Here is a 19121-nt window from a genome sequence, read left to right as displayed (position 1 = left end):
ACCAGGCAGCTTCCTCATTCCCCTGAAGAAAATTAATGCCCAGGGGAATCCAAGGTCAGTTGTGTTTTAGACCTCTGTTTTTCATTGCACCTCTATATCACCATACACATACTGTGAGTTCATAGACTTGTTCATTCATCCAGCTATGACATTATTGTATGGTGTTTCTCCTCCAAGGTTAACTGATGACATGAGGAGAATTATCCATCTAAACAAAACCTACAGCATTGGCAATTGGTACTTTTACCAACACCACACAGTGATCAAAGTTTATGGCTGTGAGTTGAAGCCTTATAGGCTGCCAAGGTATGTCCCTATGAGACTTTTTGCCCTAGAATATTTCAGGCAATTTGGGAATGCCGACTACCTCCACTTCCAAAGTAAGAACAAGAAAGCGCAGTTAAAGGTAAGGAGCCAGCTGGGCCCTTTCCTATATAACAAAAAAGAGGAGGGATGGAAAGAGGCAAATAGTATCCTAGAGGCCCTCAAACTGCAAACTAGTTTTGATTGGATACCCTATGACCCCAATCATTTTGTTTCCCTCAGGAGGATAAGATACAAATTGGGTACCTATTCACATATGAGGCTGCCTGAGATTGAGCAGTATGCCAATGCATTGAGCTGGGAAAAGGGTACCCTAGAAGAGGAAATTACTAGTGAAGAGCTGCTAGAAAGAGAGGCTAGAAATATTCAAAAAGAAGCTGACTTAGAAACTTGTGGACAGGTCCCCCTCTCATATAAAAGACAACTTGGAGCAGCTGCCTCATCCTCAACAACACATCAGCAAGCTGCCATAAACACTCCACAGACATCCAGCAAAGGCAAAGAAAAGCAGGTGGAACAGCCACCTCCTATGACTGAAGAGCAAATGGAAACACTAGTGCAACAACAAGAAGAGATGGAGCAGCAGGGAGAAGTGCAGCAGCAAGAAGAACAGCAACAACAGGAAGAACAAAGGTAGGAACAGCCTGTCCAGCAAGAGCAAACAGTGGAAACCCCTAAATCCACTGAACAAACTGTGCCTCCAAGGCAAGAAACTTCAGCTGAGGCATCAATCCTCCAAACTCCACAAAAGGAGGATACAAGCAGGAAAAGGGACAGAGAGACTCCCCTTACAACATCAGCAACTCATGGGGAGAAAAGACAGAGAATCAATCCCTTCTCAGAGGAAGAAATGCCAATAGGACAGTCTTTTGGTATGGTCCCACCCAGCAGGGAAGCATCAGCAAGTTCCTTTCAACAGGAACAAGATAGAGCAATGGGAGGAGAAGTGAGTTCCTCAAATCAGCAAAGAGAAGGTGGACCCAGCATTAAACAGCAGTTCATCGACATTAAGAGGAGAAATGAGCCCATCAAGATACAACTATATAACCATCTGTTAAACATGGCTCCCACCAATCAACAAAGACTCATGTCTGCATATGATGTGCAGGAAGGCAAAATGATCATGAGTCATTTTATGCCAATAGCAGTGCAGCCCCAATCTGCCTCTGACTACTTAAGGACTAACCTGGAAGTCCTTGCCAAGGATATCCACCCAATGGACAAGATAGAACTGCATAAGCAAATGGGTGAGATGGTCTATGCTTCCTTGGCAGACCAAACACTAGATAACTACAGGCTACAAAATAGCCTTAACAATACAACCTCTCAGCTAGAGTTGGAGAGAGCATCATCCCAGGCAAAGGACAACAGAATAAGGTCCTTAGAGGACATCATCATAGAGATTGGGCATGATCCCAAAGACATCAAGGGCATACAAGAGATATTAAAATTGAGGGATGCAGACATGGCAGCTTTGAGGAGAAAGATCAAACTCCCAGCCTCAATTCACCCTCAAAAAGATGATGTTGCCCAGCAAAGACATGATCAAGAGGCCACAACCTTGTTGATATCTCTGTACAAGCAGCTAATCCAAACTCAGGAAAAGCTGGGAGAATCAGAGGCTGCAAAAGCAGCACTACAGGCAGCCTTGAAACAAAGAGAAGAAGGGCAAAACTCCAAGCCTCCTCCTGAAGTAATCAACCTTGATGAAGCTGCTCCAACTACTGCTCCTCCTCCTCAGCAAACAGAACCTACAGCACCAACTACATCGACAGCTGCACCAACAACAGAGCAGACTCATAGTCTGGATATGCAGAAGCTTCAAAATGAAATTCAAGTCCTGGAATCTCAAATGTTAGAGCTCAATCAAGCCAAAGAATCTTTGGCTAAAGTAAATGAAAGATATGATAAGAGCAAACAGAATGTGGCTGAGAAGGAAAGAGAGATAAAAGCTCTCAAAAAGAGAATAACTGAGCTTGAGAAAGAGCTCACACTAGATAAGGTGACAGCAGAGCTCAAAACAGTCCTTTGGGCCAATATTGGCCAGTCCATTACTGATCAGTGGCATTTCATTGAGACCATAGATGAACAGTCAGCACTCATTACAAAGGCAAATAGGGAAATACGCAGAGCAAGAGCAATCCTTGGCAACATGCTTGATGCTGCCAGTAGGATGATCAACATATTGAATAACAGGACAAGCTCTCAACTGGCCACCATGGGAATTGCTCACAGGACTGAGACAATCTCAATGGTTAAAAGGGTCCTGACATTAAGAAACCTGGTTGGAACATTAGAAAGGAGAACTCAAGATATGCAGACCGAAATCAACAAGTTCATGGACAGGTTTCAGGTATTGCAAAACAGAGGCCTCCCCAGCATACTAAGCAGTGTGGGAAGACTGCTTACCCATGAAAATTATGCTAAAAGGGTCAATGCCTTTGCTGCAAGTCAAATTGCAGGACAGCCCAGCACTTCAGCAGAATTAGGGCCAGCATCAGGGCAAACTCTATATAATAGGGTGTAAAACCTGTTTTTTATCATGAACGAGATCAATCATCTGTTCGATGTGCCTCCAAATTTCTATAAATATACAGAATCAGATGAAACCATAGAGGCAATTGTGAAGCACCAATTGCCCACACAGGAAGTCTGGAATAAATTGACACAGCTAATATTATCAAGCCAGAACCTGTAATGTTATGTTTTGTCCAATTTATAAGTGATCATACACACGGAAAATTTTGGTAGATACGCATACAAAGGAAAGATGAAAGGCTGAGCCAACTCAGCAGGGCTATTCGGTCACCACAACAGCAAACACAGTCACAGGTGGTAGGGCCGAGAAGATACAGCGCAACAAACGTAAAGGCACATTTTCCAGCATTAAAGCCAAGCGTTCCAACTGACTCAGTGACCTCCAAAGGTCAAAATATCCTCTGTCAGACTTAAAGAGCAGTTATGTTGCATTCAAAGCTGCAATAACTTCTCTTCTACTTTTCTGTACGAAGTAATGAAGATATTTCTCTCTCAGATGACTCAATGCCTGAGATATTTTGTATAAACATTTCTGTAAAGTCCCCTTCGCATAAGTTTGCAAGGGTTGTTGTTGATTTCATTTCTATATTTCTGTTGCTGTACAACTCTCAGAGAAATAATACAAAAGGTGGATGGAATTTCCAAAGCTCTGTGTTCCTTGATGCACTGTGGTGGCTGGCTGATTGTTACAGGATTCCTGCATATTTCATAGCACAATAAGTCTTCTTTTAACCTTTGTGTTATAGGTTTTCTAGTCTATCATTTTCTTTCATGTTTCTGAGTTTTTACACTTAATGGCAAAGTAAAAGAATGGTTCCAGGATTTAATCACAGATTACCCTGAACTCAATCTAAGTTGTTATAAATGTTTTCTTCAGATAGAGTAAATAAGGTGTAATTCTTAATTGCTACACTTTTCAAGCTATATCTTTCACTGTGATAAATATTTTCAGGATTTCAAGTTTGCTCCTGAAGCATCTATCTCTTTCCCACACCCCAGCTTAGTGAAAAATTCTTGAATTCTTTTCACTGGTTGTTCACATGTCACCATCATAATCTAACTTTGTTATATGAAGTATTTAAATGGCCCTGTAAGTTCAGCAAATCATCTCAAGGTTTCTAAACACTTGTAGCCACAGACTCCATTGCCCAATGAAATAAACTCATCTGCAGGTTGCACACTTCAAGTACAGAAAGATATCCCTCAACCAAAGCATAAAACTAAACACCCTTATTTCATAGATAGCCTAAAATCTCCACAAAACAGAGACAAATTATAAAGAGAGAGCCCTCTCTGATTATAGTGTGGCTATGCACTGTAATCCAAAGATTGTTAGTGGTTACCCAGGCCGTATTCCCTTGGGAGTCATAGGGAACAACCTGGGTGTTAACAGGGACGATGGTTGCAAAGGAGACACTTGGTGACCAATGAACGACAATTGATCAATAGTCACAATTCTCCCTTCGTGCGGAAAACAAACCACATGGAAAAGTGAAGAAACAAGAGCTCCCATGACATAAACATAGTCACATCCAAGGAGAAGATTGAAATCTAACGGACCTTGGACTACCATCACGTCTATATAGACAATCTTTCCTCCTAAAGTAATAGGGAACTTCGGAAGGACCCCCAAGGGTTGACTGGTTCCTCTGTTGAAAGCCAACAGATTCTGAGTGACAGGCACAAGCTATGGGGAGCCCAAAGCTTGCCAAGTAGTAGAATACATGATGCTAATAGACGTGCCTTCATCTAATATAGTGCCATGTACTACCATATTATAGGTTTGTATTGTGATCTGGAAAGGCACATAAGATGGGAGGCAGAAAGTAGTCAATGGTCCCCAATCGAAAGAGATGACAGAACTACTTGGTGGGGGTATTATATGAGTGTCCCCATGCTGTACAAGAATAGGAGAAGGACTCTCCTGAACAACTGGGATGGGAGGGTCATGCTTCGATTCATGAGAATCTGAGGAGACGAGAAGAACATGAGCAGTATGATAGCTGCTAGGTTTAAAGACGCTAGAACACGTCTTTAGCCTAGACCACTAAATGTGAGCGTTAAGTTTCAATGCTTCCTTAGATTAATTCAATAAATTTTAACGGTTGATCTTGAATTAGGTTTCAATTACAAGGCCCTGTCGCTGTCATCTGAGAAAACTCCTACATGCAGCTATATGAGAAAAGAGATCTTTGTTCGATGAAATTTAACACTAATTGAGGGATAGAGAGCACACAATCAAAGCAACAATAAAATAATGAAAACTTTCACTTATGCATGTCCTAAATGCACTTAATATTCCCTTAACAACAAAATAAGTGTCATTTCATTTCCATTCCTATGATGATGCAATTCTAGCTTCTCAATAAAGCTACTAATGCACTTTTTTCGCTTCAGTGAACTAGAATGATGTTCTTCCTTTCATAGAATGCCAAAATGAATCTTTCACATAAAGCACTTTAATGAAAATTTCAAAATTTCAAACAAACAAGCATCGATCAAATCCAAAGCATGATAAATGAAACTAAAAGCAACTTTTTCCTTGAAGCGAACAAAGTATACACACAAATGCTTCAATCAACAAACCAAGCAATGTAATCTATGCTTGGAATGAGAAAAGAGACACTCAAAATAAGAGAACAAATGAGACCCTTTCAGTCATTCAATTGAAAATGAAGCAATGAAAATGGGAGTCTAAAGAAGGGAATCTGAGGGTCAAGACACAGTGGCATGAGAACGGTAGAAATTTAGATTTTTTCTTAACTCAGAGACCGGAGCGACTGCCTAACTAACAACTAGTGCTGATAGGCACGACCGGCACGACTGACCAATAATACAACTAGCGCTGATGGCCTGATCGGTGCGACTACCTAACTGACAATTAGCGTTGATCAATGGATTCAAAGAAAAATAAATAAAGAACTTCACACAGGGCCAGACTTAACACATCAGAGGGTGGTCTAAACCAAGCAAGCACACAAAGAAAACTAAATGAAGCTCTCTATTCAGGGAGAAGACGGTCTAAAAATCTTACAAGGTCGAAATCATGAGAGAAAAACACATTGGTCAAGATTTGGGGTAAACCCTAATCTTCACTTACAGGCATCGGTGTGACTGCCTAACTGACAACAAGTGCCAGAAGGAGATCAATGCGACTGTTTCTCAGCATATCGCATTGATCAGCATGACTGTCAGCGAATTAGGTGTGTTGAGCGAGGATGCTAAGAAAAAAAAATAAAAAATTTAAAAGTGGGGACCAGACTTGCTACTATGAATTTCAAACCTAGACTAGTAAGCACATGAAAACAAACATAACTAAAGGGAAATGATGGAACTAGAAAAGTTCACACAATACCATGGAATTCCAAGCAAACAAACAGAAGGATTGGTTCTCGAGCAGAGTCGCCAATTTGTGGTGAAGTAAAATTATAAGTGCGGACACAAACAAATTCCTCTAGCCCGATAATGGGTCTAGCCACAACTGATACATTCTATGGAAGATTTCCTTAGGTTAGAACCAATTAAGAGGGCCTACCTCTTAGTACGCTTATCCTATTTGATGATGTCCTTGCTTGCTTGCTCCAACTATCTCTTGCTTCCTTTTTCAAGCACCTGAAACAAGTAAACAACAACCATGATAATAGACAAATTGTAATTCAACCTACTTAACAAGTCAAGAAACATTAAGCCATGAACATGTAAGATGAAAAATCATGTAGGAAATTAATCGATAGTTTCATATATATTGAATCAAGAAGAGATTACAACCATTATCTTGAAAATTTACGTTCTCCTCAGACAAGACCAGGTTCCCACACACTTCTGCTAGCATTCCATAATGGCCTCAACAACAATAGTTTTAAGCCTATTCCCTTTAGGCTTCACTCCATACCAAATTCACACTTCTCCCTCACACAAATAAAGAGCTACAACAATGAATAGCTTGTTGTTTACTCCAAACTTAATTAGCACTAGCACACCAACATTAACACTATATCACTAACACTAGCTTGTGCTTGGGAAGAAGGGAGGTTTATATAGGATGAATGAATGGGAGATGGATCCTCTTCTCATAGGAGAAGGTCTTATCCCTTGAGATAGTTCCATCATTATAGGGGCAAGGAGCCCAAACTGACATCCTGGACTCCATCCGGCCAAACCATTTACCAGACTTCTGTTACGAAGCTTCTAGAGCTGGAAACTTCAGCTCTTTATTTAAAAAGCTTTCCATAAGAGGACCTACACGATTGGACCAAAGCTCAGTCACTCCAGTCGGCACTAGGGACAGTGTTAATTCCTGTACATTGGCATGAGGAGGACAAGGGCCATTAGGACCGATCTTGTAAACTGGGAAAAATAGAAGATTTTGGGAAAATGGTGCAAAAGGGAATTGTTTTACTCATGAAGAGCGACACAATGGGAGTTTCTTCATGAAGGGTAAGCATATAGGGTTCATTGTAGAAGTCCTCCACGATCAAGGAATGTGGAGTACAGGGACAGTGACAAAATGTTGTGTAACACACATCCAACTTGGCCTTCGAAGGTGCAACAAAGTCAAACACAAAGTATTTGATGGCCAAGAAAAAAAAACTAGCAAAGAACTTACAGACTGCTAGGCAAGAGGTTGAACAACTTCGAGCAGAGTTAAAAAACACAACTCCACACAGGTCTATCTCGAAGAACGTAAGGCAGGGATACTTGATGAAGTATAGACACTGGGAGAGACCATGCATAGTATTTATTAGGATATTTTTATTGTGCATAAGGTAGTTGTCCACTTGCATGGGTTGCAGAAGAAGTGTAAATAATATGTCAAAATCCTCAAGGCTACGCAATCAACTATTGTTTCCATGCATGAATTTTCAATGCAATACAAAGGGGCACCGCTTGAATTGGGAAAGAAGACAATGCAAGAGGTAGAGTTGGAGAGATCAAAAGTTCATATGCTCATCCAAAATAACAAACAAATTTCCTCATTCATTGCCAACACTCAGGCCTCATATGCACGATTGTGCAACAACCTGGAATTCTTGGTGAAATTGCATAGGATCCCATTAGTTGGCTCACTCATGGAGACCAAATAAAAGAATCAGTTCAGGCAAGAGATTGAAGAATACTTGGAACATTTGAGACATATATCCATCAAGGAAGATCATGAAGTAAATAGATAGAATATGCAATATTAAGGCAGGGATACTTGGTGAAGTATCGACACTAGGAGAGACCATGCATAGTGTTTATTAGGATCTTTTTACCATGCATAAGGTAGTTGTCCACCTGCATGGGTTGCAGAAGAAGTGTAAATAATATGTCAAAATCCCCAAGGCTATGCAATCAAAATTGTTTCTGTGCATGAATGGTCAATGCAATACAAAGGGGCATCGCTTGAATTAGGAAAGAAGACAATGCAAGAGGTAGAGTTGGAGAAATCAAAAGTTCATATGCTCATCCAAAATAACAAACAAGTTTCCTCATTCATATCCAACACTCAGGCCTCATATGCACGATTGTATAACAACCTGGAATTCTTGGTGAAATCACACAGGATCCCATTAGTCTGCTAACTCATGGAGACCAAACAAAAGAATCAGTTCAGGCATGAGATTGAAGGATACTTGGAACATTTGATACATATATCCATCAAGGAAGATCTTGAAGTAAATAGACAGAATATGCAGAAGTACATTGGTGGCCCTACCCCAATCAATACAATGTTGCTCTTGCTCAAGAAGGAAACACGAATCAGTTCCAAATTAGTGTACCTGAATGCCATAGAGGCTAGATTTCACTTCCATCCTGACACCATCACACAATTTTGAGGATGTCATCACGCAGTACAAAGCTTGGCACCATTACATAACCGAGAAACATCAAGTGGAAGTTTATGAGATGGAGTTTCCCCAAACTCAAGCTTAACTATTTTGACTTATTAGGATGTCTACTTAGCTCTACCTGATTTTTTCTTATATGGGTACGAGTGTCTTATAATATTCTTTTGTAATTAATTTTTAAGTGGAATTCCAAGTGTCAATATTGGAAGGTGAAGAGTCATGATGTAATGAATGTAAAGAGTAATCTTGTAAAGAAGTTGAAAAGTCATGAGGGAAGTCCAAGAGTCAAAAGGGGAACTTAATAGTCACCCCTTTGTTATAAATATACCCTCATAATTAATGTAAAGGGATTTTGGGGATCCAAGCTTTTGGCTAGGATTAGGCTTAGAATTAGGAGCTTGGGAGTTTTTTGAGAGCCTTAGCTTCTCAATAGCATAGAGGGAGTATATTTCTTTGGAGGAGTAGGTGTAGACTTCATGTTCCATTATTGGGGCTAGTGGTCCATCAATAGTATATGTATTATTGGAACTTTCACTTTAATAAAAGCTCAGAGCTGACACGTTTTCATGCATATGTTGTGAATATAGTAGGACTATTATTGTTATTTTTTCAATGTATGTTATTTCACTTACGCTTATTCTTATGGAATATTTTTTTTCATTGGTATGAATATTGTTGAATATGTGTTGTTGTATATTTCCATCACAGTTAACTTGTGAACTATTGTGCAAGCTAGCTTGTGATGTCTTTATGCTCGTGTGTTCCTTCCAAGCGACGTACTGTTATAGGCTTCTAAGGGACTCACTCACCTTCCTTTAGTGTGTTAGAACCTTCATTCATTGCACTTCACTTTCCATAGAGACACACACTTGTTCCCACCAAATTCACTATACACCACTCTATGAGTTATTTCAGCCAAGGCACATCATTAAAACCCACTGCATCAGTAATCGGGTTGTATTCTGAATGGGACTCCTACACCAAATGGTGTGTAGTCTAATTGGGACTTCATATCGTGGAGATCCCTTGAATGTTGGTGGTTCCAGCACTGTCAACATTTCTCGCGCTAGAAGGAGGGCCAGATGACAAGCTGAGCCCTTGAAGTCTATTTGAACTTTCTGTATCTTTAATGGCTTCTTCCCAAATCTTAACCCCGACATGTTTTTCCAAAACCACAAATCTAAAAGTTCTCGTGGGAATAATACATGACTTGTCAAATCTGAAATTCGATGGCGAGGGTAGAACAACCATTCTCAAGCACACCGCTTGTTTTTCGAATTTTGCACAAAACATAATATTCACTATGAGGATACTGTGTGTAGGTTGTTCATCCTCACGTTTGAAGCGTTCATAGAGGAATGGTTTTACACATTTCTTGTCGCTTCCATTCACTCTTTCAAACATCTTGTCATGGATATTTACCATGCCTTTGACATGTATGATTATAAATATGTTTTCAAGAAAATCATGCAATTGCGAAAAACACTTGATGAATCTCTTAACAATTTTCACGATCGTTACAATAATTTTTGTTTTGAATTTTCTAAAGATGATATTGATTGGAATTTAATGAAAGAGAAATTCAAATTTCTTGTTCATATTTCAATGAATTCATAGGAATATGATTCTTTCAAAAGTCTCCCAATGTACCTCGGTTATGGAGCTCCTAAATATGTGATGAAGGAAGTTACTGTCCCAAGTCTCTTCATCTTCCCCTCATAAAAAAACTCCATTTCCACATGTTGAAGTGGGATAACTTAAGAGTTTAGTTGTTTATTTACCACCATCTTCTCGCACCCCACATACTCAAAATTTTAGCGCAAGTTTGGACTGTGAATCTGATGTTTGTGATGATGTGATATCTCCTCGTCCTCCATGCATTGGTTCTTTTGGTCCTCCCATTTGTGAGTTGTTTGGTTTACCTATTTCAACTATTTTTTTTTATGTTCATGAGGATCAAGTTCAGGATGGGGTTAGTGTTGAGAAACAAACCTATGAAACCATTTACAATGACTATGTGTGAGAGTCTATTTCTGAACAAGAATCTACGATGAAGATTGATTTTTCTCCTTCCACACCTCTCCCTCATTATCCTGACATATTCCACGATTCTGTCATTCCTGTTGAATCTTCCAAAGAATCAATTTCTAATGATGTTATTTCTAATCACACTCAGAACTCATGGAATGTCATTTTTACATCTGAATGTGGAGAGGAAAAATCTTCTCTTCTTGATCTCTCCAATCCATCATCTGATCATTGTGAAGAATTAGAGGTGAAATTTCTTGTTTTCAATATTCCCCTCTTTATGATTCATCATATCATGAGGATGCCTTTGTTTTTTATCTTGAAATTTCTGATCATGGTTGTCGTGATCTTTTCACTGATTCATCTAGTCATGACTCTGATTTTTCTATTGTTGATCTTTCTAAGCCACCAATTTTTTATGATCTACCTTCTGATGTTTTGGAACTTCCCCAATCCATTTAGGCACTTTAGCTCGAGTTAATGGATATGACTGGTTCTCACAATCTTGATACCGTTCCAATCCTGATCAGAATAACATTGTATCTTTCAAGGCTCCTCATCACACCTCCACACAAACTGAAAATCAGTTTATATCTCAATTTTCACATCCTCCATCTATTTTGCATGATCCAATTGCTCATTGTAGGAATCATACCTGGCAAACTTTATTGTGAAACACAAGTTTTCTTCTTTCTTTATGTTCACCTAGTTTGGAAGTTCGAAAGATTGTTCTTGCATGTCATATTGTTGTAGTGTGTTTGAACACCATAATGCTTCCACAAAGTGTTTTGCATGCACTTTTCTTTTGTATTTCTCTGCATATAGTTTTAAACTTATAATGTTATGGTATGTATCGATTTATCTTTCTTGTTTGTTGTTATTTTTGAATATATTTTTTGACATACAATCCCTCGCATATATAGGTTAGCCAATGTGTCGGTGGTAACTACACTGGAAGTTTCTTTCACGTAGGCCTGACCTATTATTGGTTAGTTAGGACTAGGGGTAGTTAGTTAGTTTGTTTTCTTTGTTTTGTTTTGGTTTTGATGTACCTTCTGCCTTGCTTTACTTAATTTTTATAATATATTTTTTGACATGCAATCCCTCACCTATATAGGTTAGCCGATGTGTCGGTGGTTACACTGTAAGTTTCATTTCACATAGGCTTGACCTATTATCGATTAGTTAGGAGTAGGGGTATTTAGTTAGTTTTTTTTTTCCCATCCAGTTGTATGATATCTTCCACATGAGATCCTGTTTGGTTTCCAAAGCAAGAATCGTGAAGATTAAGAGGAAGTTGTGCTACTATCAATGCTTGGCTATCTATTTATTCCCTCTCTTTGTGTGAATCTTGCATTTTTCTGTCGATGATAAGTTGGGATCCCTCTTCCACGTCATTAAATCAATAAGTTCCTATGCACAGATCTATGAACAAAATGAAAAATGAAAAAAAATATAATAAAAGGAGAAAGAAGAGAAAGGCTTCTTGTGCAGATTGGTGAAGTAAGCAACTCCACCAGGGTACTGTTCGACTCGTTGGTAGTGGAGTAATGTTTATGTCCCTAAAATGACTCTGTGGGGTACTGTCTGCTGGAAGTGAAGCAACACCAGAGATAAAAACTAAGACTTTGATATTTTGTTTACTTGTATATCTATATACTCCCCATCCCCAATCGAAAGAATTGAGTTTGACTTGGCTTGGTTAACTGTGCCACCGATGAAAAGAATGGTAGGGAATATATCTTTAACTTATGCTAAGTAAATAAGATATGGAAATCAATGATAAAAACAATACTTCCTGAATATTTAGACCTATTTTTCATGAGACAAGACCCATACAGAGAGTTGGAGTTCTATCGGTGTGTCGCCAAGTGTTGTAGCTGCTACAACCACCCTCCAAAATTTTGCCCATGTTTTGATTTTGGAGCCTTCCTTTTGTCCACAAGAGCTTATATTTTACCATCGTCAAGTATATGATAAAAGAATTATATTTTCTTTCTTTTCTTTTGATGTATTGATCCCAGTTTGATATATTTCACTCACAAGATAACTTTTGACTTGACCTTGCAGCATTGTTGGGCTTGCCTCCAAAAACCGCGCAATCTTGGAAGGCAGGCCAACCTTGCCCCTAGAATTTGCGCAATTCTTCTTGGCAGGCCAACCTTGAGCACGAAAACTGCTCAATTCTAGATGACAACCCATCCTTGATGATGGAAACTGTGTAGAGCATCTCATCAACTCAGAAACTGCGCAATGCATTGAGTCAAAAAGTTGCCCAGTCCTCAGGAATTCTGTAATCCTTCTTCAAAATGTGCATGCAAGTTTCCCAAAAAATTAAAAAGAAGAAAAATAAAAAAACATCCTTATAAAATAGGGATTCATTAATTAGTTTCCGAAAGGTGGCACAATTACTATTTTTTGAACTTTCTGCCAAGTGCCACTTTTTCCTTGATTTTAGGCATGCATGTCAAAACCATAATAAGTCTAGATAGATATAATGGACACCCCTTGAGCTCATTTTTACATTTGATCTTGGAGATCTAGCATCCCCGAGGAGATCAAGGAGTCTTCGGTGGAGTTTGCAGTGCTTTTTCAGGTGAGTTTTTCTTTCATCAACTTTTGCCGCTTTTTTGTCACTTCCTGTCATTTGGCTTATGTGAGTGTTTTTTTGCTTGTTTAGTTTCATGGTTTTTGTATTTTTAATGTATATTAGATTGTAAAAGTGTTGGTTCAGTCCATCATCCTCCTTTTATGAGTGTCGCATTAGTTTTCTTGTTTTTTCCCATTAGTGGTTGTTGTTTCGACAACTCTCCACGCATGTTTGTTTTTCGTTTTACATGATGATATTCCACACTTTTTTTTCACTGATCTATCCATACTTAGTCATATCTACACTTCAACTTGTGCCATTATTCAGATCTTCTTGTTTCCCACACTCTTACCAGGCAGATCTATTCATTCCTTAGTCACTGTTTGCCTTGTCTATCTAGGCACTGTTGGAAATACTAAGAGGGGGGCTGAATCAATATTTCTAACAATTATCACTTTTAAATCTTTTTAGAGCATTAGTTAATCTTCAATTATTATTAATGTTTATCTAGAAACAATAGTAAACAATAAAACACAATAGGCACAAGAATTTTAGGTGGAAATCCCCCTCTGGTTCAAAAACCAACGAACGCTTTTCTAATAAATTCTTTTAATATTTAGCCCCAATTGAAATGAAAATTACAAATTCCTATAATTATAGAAAATAATTCTTCTCCAGATCCCACTGGAAAGACGCCCCAACGCCTTGGTTTCTTCAGTAGTCAACTGAATGGATGCCCCAACATCCTAGAAAAACCTACCACCCTAAAGTGTTCAGAGGCTCCAACCTGTAGGTGACTTCATGCACCAACCTAGAACCTCCCTGCCACCCTATAATGATTAGAAGTGAGATAAGAGTGCGGACTCCCATACTAGGGACAATGGTCCATGATACAATATGATTTACAATGATTTTATTGTACTAGACTGAACACCCAATCACACTATGACCTGCAACCCAACCATGACATCATCCCAACAGTGACTCCTATACCTCCTAACAATGCCTCTTCAACTCTAGGCAGATTTATTCTTTTACAATAATGACTCTTTCAATGATGACTCTTTTACAAATTTACAATTATGACTCTTTTACAAATTCACAATGATAACTCTTTTACAACATTGGATTTTATTACAAGACCTGACACTTGAATCGACATTGCTTCTTGGATCAGTTGCAGCTGCTGAGGTACTGTTGAGCTTGCTTCAAGTAATGGTACTTTGGCATTTCATGTCCTTCTAGTATGTATCCGAGTTTTTCTAAAGTGTCATCCTTCTTGCACATACATTAACAAGTAATACCTAAACAAATACAAAACAGTATACTTACGATGTCCTGAAAAAACATATGTCAGAGATGATACTCAAAATTAAAATGAAAAAATAATCATACATAACCTGTTGTGGCAGACTTACCCTTGACTGTTGATGTGTGGTCGTTACTGTAGTGATCCTTGAATGCATACTTTTTCTTGCCTTCTAGGAGCTCGATATTGAATTTGTTGTATCTATGTGATTTTGGATCTTCAAGGTCTGAAATTTTGTCCTGTGGTAACCCTATGAGTGCTCTTTTCAACCCCCAAGTATGATCAAGATTGGATTCTTCAAGAAATACTTATTCCCAATATCCCACGATGACCTAATTATAGACTGGTTAAGTAGAGCGAACTTGTTCAAAGTGCCACATGTCCATGTTTCGACTTTTGGCTGTGAAAATAATATCCAACAAACTACAGTCCATCCTCTTTTTTTTCACTATTTATAAAATTTTACTTCAATTCTCATAGAGAAAGTTATGACGATTTTCCCGAGGTCGCCTGTTTGACATGGAATTCTGGAGCTTGCAAAAACCCTAACTTCCTCAGATCATATCTCCGACAATATAGATAACCAATGTATGAAATTTAGGCACAAGGTTCACCAAGATTACGGATCAAATGGGTTTTAATTTAAGCTTCTGAAGTTTCGTAGAAAAAACGTTATAGCGAAAATGCCACGATGGCCTATTTGAAGTAGCAAAATCCCAGAATCCAAGGCTCTAAACTTTCTTCAAAACAAACCTTCAAACATAATCATAATTTTGTGCCCTAACCAAACTTCAACGAAACCTTAAACTCCATGCAACAGATCCTGCATTAGAAGCTCATGAGTGTTGAAAAATTACAGAGGTCTTCGCACAAGACAGTTTGTTCAAAAGTGCTTCCTAAAGGAGGATATGAGGGTCACTATTTATAGAAATGTCTTGAGTTGAGAGGGTCATAAACAAGTGAACATTGAAGGGAACTTGGGAGCATAAAACATTATTAATTATTGAATATTAAATGACCACAACCAATGATGAGTTCCATGCCACAACCCCACTGGGTTTTATCCCACTAATTGGGGTTACTAAATTCAAACATGAATAACTCTCAAACCATGAAGAACTACATGGCGTTCCATATATCAACGGAAAAATTGCGATGAGTAGCATCCATCTAGAAGATCATTGACTCATAATAGGATGAATTGTCAAGTCAAAATTCCCCTGCAATATCAGGGTAGCCCCTGGTGCTGCTTGGGTTGAAACCAATGACGACCACTAATCAATAATCTCCCTCTTTGGCATTGATGGCAACACAAGTACTACCCATGCAGTCAAGACACGTCCTCCTATTTCCTTCTCTCCCCATTTTTCGTCAATGGAAAAGGGTAACTCCCCCTGACAAACTGCCATCCCGCGGACCTGTACACACCTCCACTCCCCCTTTCTACTTAGCTAGATAAGATAAAAAGTATAATGAGAACTTGGGAGAATCCCAAGCTTTTAGGGAAGTGTTGAAGCCCCGAAAATTGGGTCTACAACAAGGGGGATACCCACCCTCTAAACCTTGAAAGTAGCTCCTTTTCCGTTTGGGATGGTGGGTCTGATTAGGGATAATGGGACCAATTTCCCAATTTGTGTGTGTGATGAGAATTGATATTTCCTTTTCTAATGATTTCTAAGTAAAATGATTTTAATCTAAGTCTAATTTAAAACATGCAATTGTATTCTAATGAACAGAAATATCTAATTCTAAAACTAACCCGGGATTTACTTTTTCAGTTATGCGATCTAAAATAATTTCTAACAGCAATTGGTAATAAAGATCATTCAATTGCTATGAGAAAAGAATTCAATCAAAATAAATTGTTTCATATAAAAAGTTGGCCGAAACAATTGTGAGAAGCATATCACATAATAAGTAATTCATACATTAAGCATAAATAGAATAGTCACCATTGTACAAAAGTGCCAAATGATAACTCAAACATTCAAGCCTTCATATATAAATAACTGAACATAAATATCACTTTAACACATAAGCATAAATCATTAATAGATGAAAATACCATTGCTAACAAGTTCTACTCATGAGCTTCAGCAATATATATTTATCTCTTCGTAATTCAACATCTACTAAGAGTACAAAAGTGCATTTCAGTAGCAGACATTAAACACAAATATCAATAAATCTCGTTCCATTCATTCATCAAAACCTCCTCCGAGGGTGCAAAAGTGCATGTTCTGAGGAAACATTTTTGACAAATTTCAAGAACCCTCTAAATGAATGAGAGGGGTTAAAATACTACTAACTAAATACTAAAAATAGTTTATTACAAAAATATAGGAGGAGGTTTAAATGACTGTCCTCATCTAAGGCAAAAATAAATCAAAACTAAAACTAAAACTGAATCTGGAATTAACTATCTATGTATCTGTTCTTTGAGATCGCAAGCATTCAGCATCGGCTTGAGGAGCATCGGTTGGCCGACCTCCAATTTTAGTTGCCCTGCGAAAACAGAATCGGCAAGTGCTGATGCTATCTTTTCGGTAGAGTTCGTAAGGAATTTGAGAGTCATGCATTGACTGTGCGGTTTAACCAAGTACTGCCAGTAAGAATCCCAATTCAACTTGGTTAACTTCTTGATGGACTCTGCTCTTTCCTCAGCTTTTTGTCTCCAGCTTGTCTGCAGTTGTTGTGCCTTTGGGAGAAATCTTGGAGCAGTCTCTGATATGAGGTTTGCTCTGTGCAGGTTTTCATTGACACAGTCAATGACGTTGTTTGTCGTTGTAGCTGCTTCTTCTGTTGCCTGTTCTACCTTCATAATCTATGTGCCCACTTATGAAACAACATTTCTTTGTGGGCTTCATTGATTCTGAGCGTGCATGCTTTCTTTCCTTCTTCGAATTCCTACCAAGTGCTAGGTTTCAGCCAAATCTGCTTACCGCCCAAGGATGTCCCTGATGAATACTGCCGGTTTTGGAGTGCAGGTCTCACCTTTAGCCTTTATTTCCCCACAGTTTTCCTAGCTTACATGCGATCGAGCGCTCTGGGGCTTTCATTCTCGAGGGGTTTTTCCCAGGGCTTCCCAGGTGCTAGTTTCGCCTCCTGCATAGTTCTGGTAGATGATACATAAACCTTTAATCTTGTGGAGCGAATGACCCAATGAAGTCTTAGCCTCGAGACTTGAATTTTCTGTCTGTTATATCAGCACTGTCCAGTACCCACTTAACCATTTTTGTGTATGGAAGAATCTTAGGTCTTGCCACTATCCGGTGCAAGAACAAACATGCAAGTTCCGTGATTGATGCCTTAGATGACCCGCGTGAGTCTGTAGTTGCTTTAACTTGCATCACTCTGGAGCTTTCTTCTTCGAGCAGACTGCACATGCCTTCCCAAGTAGTTATGTCAGCATCTTTGTTGCAGGTGGTGTTTGTGTATAAGGGTATCATCTCTTTGTCCTCAGCAACCGGAGCTTTTCCCTTCTTTCCCATTATGCTCCAAACACTATTACGTATATTATTCTGCTTTCTGCTCCTACAAATTTACAAGTAAGGAAAGAATAATGGTAAGAGATAAGGTGACGGGAAAGCTCTTAATGCCGAAATCATATCAAATATATCACCCTACGTGAAACAACCTTTCGATCAGATCTAAATCTTATCTCATAAATGACCATCAACTAACCATTAAATTGACATTAATGCCCATAACTTGGTATCGGATTACGAGAAAAACTTTATCGAACGATGAGCCCTGCAGATCTACGATAAGGCAATTTTGCGATTTGCTTCGCAATATCGCAGATCGCAATATCGCTAATCCGTTTCGTTAACAATCATTTATCACCTCATGTTTCTGCGAGATGCGATTTGTGAGATGCCCTATCGCATATTGCTGGATTGGGATATTTTACCTTAGGTGATACTTGCGGCATATGAAAGCTGTGATGCGTGATGGGTCTTTAAGGTGTGTGATCTCGCATCGCGTTTTCGCAATTTCAGAAGTTTGCTGATATGATGTCCTCCATTACCCTTTGCAATGCAAAGTCTTTTTGTTAAGAGAATGATTTTATTCGAAACTTATCATAAAACTCACATTTTTTGGGTTTTAAGGGTATTTTCTTAAGCTTATGATAGTGTGTTTTATTCAAAGGGAAATATAAGTGCTACTTTTTATTTTTTAGAAGGGTCCCCATTTATTTAGTATTAGTAATAAAACTAAATAAAAAGGGGGGTTGTTGCTGGCCACTACAATTGGCGATTCACTAGGAAGAACCAATTATCTCTGATTATCTTTTGAATTTTCTGAACTTCCAAAACAGAAAAGTTTTCTGGAAAATCAAACTTTATTACGGAAATATAAAGTGCATCATGCTTTCAGTCGTTAATGGTAGTTTGTTTCTTCTGTTTTAACTCTGATTATTTGCTTCCCAAGCTAGTCATTGTATTTACATCAACCACTACTTGGTTTATAAAGATAAAAACAAAGACTTCTCTATAGA

This window comes from Pinus tabuliformis, chromosome Q (assembly GCF_031772625.1).
Source record: "Pinus tabuliformis cultivar Carrire ecotype Pingquan chromosome Q, CPIR1, whole genome shotgun sequence".
In the NCBI taxonomy this organism is placed as follows: Eukaryota; Viridiplantae; Streptophyta; class Pinopsida; order Pinales; family Pinaceae; genus Pinus; species Pinus tabuliformis.
Note: the sequence above shows the minus strand (reverse complement) of the source record.